The sequence below is a fragment of the Vollenhovia emeryi genome, unplaced genomic scaffold, assembly GCF_000949405.1.
Source record: "Vollenhovia emeryi isolate VEMERY1.0 unplaced genomic scaffold, V.emery_V1.0 DF939311.1, whole genome shotgun sequence".
In the NCBI taxonomy this organism is placed as follows: Eukaryota; Metazoa; Arthropoda; class Insecta; order Hymenoptera; family Formicidae; genus Vollenhovia; species Vollenhovia emeryi.
Window position 1 is genome coordinate 47,197 of NW_011967055.1, and position 4,102 is coordinate 51,298.

At 42.4% G+C, this 4,102-nt stretch overlaps 1 protein-coding gene across 1 annotated transcript in view; it reads right to left on the reverse strand.

Moving 5' to 3' along the window:
• Positions 1 to 4,102, reverse strand: part of LOC105558786 (stress-activated protein kinase JNK) — a 100,383-nt gene that overhangs the window by 23,000 nt on the left and 73,281 nt on the right. Inside the window, exon 2 of the mRNA XM_012006693.1 lies at positions 2,483 to 2,560. The gene's annotated coding sequence lies outside the window, so the exon portion shown is untranslated. The remainder of the gene's footprint in view (positions 1 to 2,482; positions 2,561 to 4,102) is intronic.

Consider the following 4,102-nt stretch of genomic DNA (forward strand, 5'->3'; position numbering starts at 1 on the left):
CTTATTTATTTATTTATTTATTTTATTTCTTATTTATTTATTTATTTATTGCATTAACACTTTTGTGTTTTTTATCTTGACCGTATCATTCACACAATTTTATATAACTGACTTCCATTACCAATTTATTTTTTACTTCGCGATTTCGAGATTTATATAATTTTATATATACAATTTTTTAGAATTGACTTACATTTTACTTTTTAATTTTATACCACAATTTGACAATTTCACAATTTCTTACAGAATTGACTAATTCTTTACTTTTTAATTTTATTTCTGGACACGACAAGTTTACAATCCTATAGAATTGACGAAACTCCTACCAATTAGTTTCTGTGCGATTTGTTATACTCCGCTAGAGTTGACATTATATAACTTGGTTTAAGGCTTTAAATTTTGCGCCAGAAAAATAAGCAAGTTGAGACACAGGTCTATGTTCCCCCGTCATGTTTACCCCACTTTAATGTCAAATTTTCGCTTCGTAATACCGCTGTGTCACAGTCTTACTAACATCGTTGCCACGGACTCATCTTTCGAATCACGGTTATTCAGCCTCTTTATGTCTGGGACCATCTAGAGATCGACTGATTAACAGTTTAAGATATGAGTCTGTTCGATAATTTGAAGTTACACGAGGTAACCGGTTTTTTCTACATTTGTTATTGCATAAGTATTACCATGTTACCAGTTTATAATTCTTACATTGTAGTCTAACTGAGGAAGACCCGAAGAAGGGTCGAAACGTTTTATACTTGATACCATTAAAGAGAGAATTTCAATTCGTACTGTGAGAACTGAGATCCGTTCATTTTGTGGCTCACATTGGCACTTCTCCTTCCTTTAATAAAATATATATTTAAAATTACAAACGAAACGCTGCCGTTCCTCAAACTGTAACTCAATTTTTACCGCGCTGGTAGCGTAAACACGATTGTTCCGGTCTAAAAAGAATCGGTGTCCAGTTCGGCGAAGATTATGCTATTGATTCAACGGTTGAATTGCAGAAAAAAGACACCTCTCGTATAGATTATTGTACGCTTCATTTTTCGTCACGACGTCTTCGGGTTCGAGTTAGGCGTGTTCCGAAAAGAACTCACGCGACGGCCATTGTCGCACAACCATAATTCACCGGATAAGACGGATTTAAGAGAGTTCAGCTTCACGACGTCTCTTGCACCGGAGATGATTCAGCGCGGAGGACCGGATAGTTTCTCGTCTATCGCGTCTCTGATCTATCGCATTTAAAATGTACGAGAATGTGCACGTTCGTTCGGCAACGAAATTTATGTTTCAATTTGGAGAAACTGCCTGGATATATTAGTGTTGTGTCATCGCCACCACATTCACAGAAAAAAATTTCCGGATCCAATGCTATTACACTTCAGTGTATCATAAAACAGGATCGATATAGCGCCAATTTTATTTATTGTAGAGAAAGGAATATTTTAATCTTAAATGAAAAATTCTAAAATCTAAAATAAAATAACAGTGTGTATCGTCTTTTGTCGAATATCGTGGTGCCAACTTCGTGCGTTGTAAGATGGAGGGAAAATTTATTCTAAACGCAAGAACAACAACAAATTACTCTTGTTTCAATATAGTAAGTCAATCTTTTTTAATTCGATAGGGGAGAATAAGAATTATTGATTTTATTTTGATATTGTCTTATTTTTATACTAAATGAGGTTGTGAAAAATATAAATGCATCAAGAATATTTTTTGTCTCGGTAACAGAAATCTTTTCTGAGGGTGTAGTGCTTGACGGCATCAAATGAGAAGCTCTACACGAAGAGAATTTTTTAATCAACTAGTAAGAATATTCTTAAAGTCGCCATAAGTAATTAATAAATTAATAACATCAGTGATTTTTATTGGCCGCATCTGACAATTAAAAGTTTCCATCTGGCAAAAAAAAGTTTTAATTGCCAGATGCGGTCAATAAAAATCACTGATGTCAAGAATTTTTTTAAGTCATATAAATCGTGGGTCAACATGGCATTTTGAAGAATTTTATGAGAGTTTTTCGAAATTTTACCATACATTTTATTAGAATGTTGTCCCAAAATTACACGATTTTCAGGGTTTTTAAGAGAAAATTCTCTCCGTCTACGAGCCGGTGTTTCGAAATGTACACGCGCAGTAAGACTATTATCTTCTCTTCACTAGGCGTATATTAAAATCCTCAAAATCTCCCGCGTTTAATCTGGCGTTATTTCTGGCTTGACCGAACTAAATTGTACTTTTCTCTCTGCAGGCAAACTGCAAGCAAGCCGAGCGTGCAAAAGAGACCTTTGCAAGCGTCGCAAATATTTGAACAGCACACGGAGGATCGGCGGAACTCTTCGCCATGACGAACATTCGACGGCGGGCGCTTCGATCGTAATCTATTTTGGCTGAATATTTTGAGCGCTGCGAGGGAGAACTGATCGTCCGTCGGAGGCGTCGCGCAAATTAATACTACCGTGGCGCACACACTCACCATAAACAGCCGGCCATTGTGGATGCGGCGGCGAAACGTTGATACGCCTGGTGCGGAGCGCACGCGGAAGCTGGGGATCTGCAAGCAGACAGAACAGAGACGTCCCTCAGTGAGCGTGTCGGCAGGAATTTGCATGGGTCCGCGGATACGTTAATGCCGCACGCGCCCCCGTGCACACGCGGAGCGCGATGCACCGAGTCCATCGATTCGCACGGGTGCCACTGTGCCACCGTGTAGCCATCCCCTTCTCACCCCCTTTCGCTCGATACCGTTGCACCCCGTTGCACCGCTGTGCGAATCAATGGCGCACGTGCGGCGGCACGAGCCCCCCTCCCCCCCACCCCGACACAAAAACGCATTCAGCGGGGATCAAACGACTTTGGTATCGCGAAACAATTCTGTAATTCCATTTCGCAAATCGGCCGAGCCCGACAATGCGCGCGATATCTCTCTCGCAGCGGTCTTTACAAATTTATCATTGTTATATTATTAATAATGCGTGCACGATCGCGAGGCGTCGATGATTGATGATAAAGTACGTCACTCGTCTATATTAACAGCAGAGTCGAAACTATTGTTTTGCATCAGTTTTGCGCACCCTTTGTTCGAATCAAGTAATACGTAATGGGGGATATCGAATAATTGCGAATCGACGAACTACCGGCACGATCTTGGTTTTACAGAAGCGTTCGTTCCACCCGCTCGGCGCAATTCGCCGGTTCAATTACAGCGCGAGTAATAGGGATTAATTGCCGTTCTCGGCAGCTCGTCTCGCTCGCTTCTTGTTTCGCAGAATATTTAACGAAACCCTTTGGGAAACGCGGAGTCCCTGTGCTACATAATTAAGTTAGGTTCGATCGCCTGGGAAATCGCAACTCAGCAGCTGCAATCGCGCGTCGTGAAAAATGCACCGTCGACGCTCGATAATTCGCGCGGCCTAATTATTCGCCGTTTTCCGAGCTTTTCAACCGCGAAGATCAACGCTCCGCGCCGGGAAAATAAACTAATTGGGAGTGGCATATATTAATAAAATACACAAGTCCAGTTGTGTTTAATTCCAGTAGTCGCATCTCCCTTTGACGGGGACGTTCTCGTCGATTTATTTCTGCGGGCGGTCTCGCCTAATACTCGTCCCACGAATTTCGGCGTTGAGAGAGCACGGAAGGCTCACCGTCCCGTGCAGGAATGCGGGGAAAAAGCAGCACGAGTGCGCTGGCCGGTGCGCGTTAATTCGAATATATACCGTGTCTAAAATTAATATAAATTAGCGCCGCCGTCGGCCCGCCGGAATGCCAACGTCGTCCCTGTAAATTGAGACAAGTCGGGCGCGGTCCGCGACCACCGCGCGCGAGATGGTCCAACTACTCTCCAACTAAAGTGCCTTATAGTGGCCCCGTTGTTTCTGCCACCGCGCTCGCCAGACAGATGCGTCCGCACTCGACGGGTTGCGAGCGAACGCGCGATACGAGCAACGTTGAATTAAAAAAGATTGGTAAGCTGGTTGTTCCTCCTAAGTCACCGTACACAATTTCAACAAGGTCACGTCCAGTCCACCATTTTCATAAACTCTCCTCTCTAAAAATCAATCAGTGAATTATCACTGAAAACAGTGAATAGTTG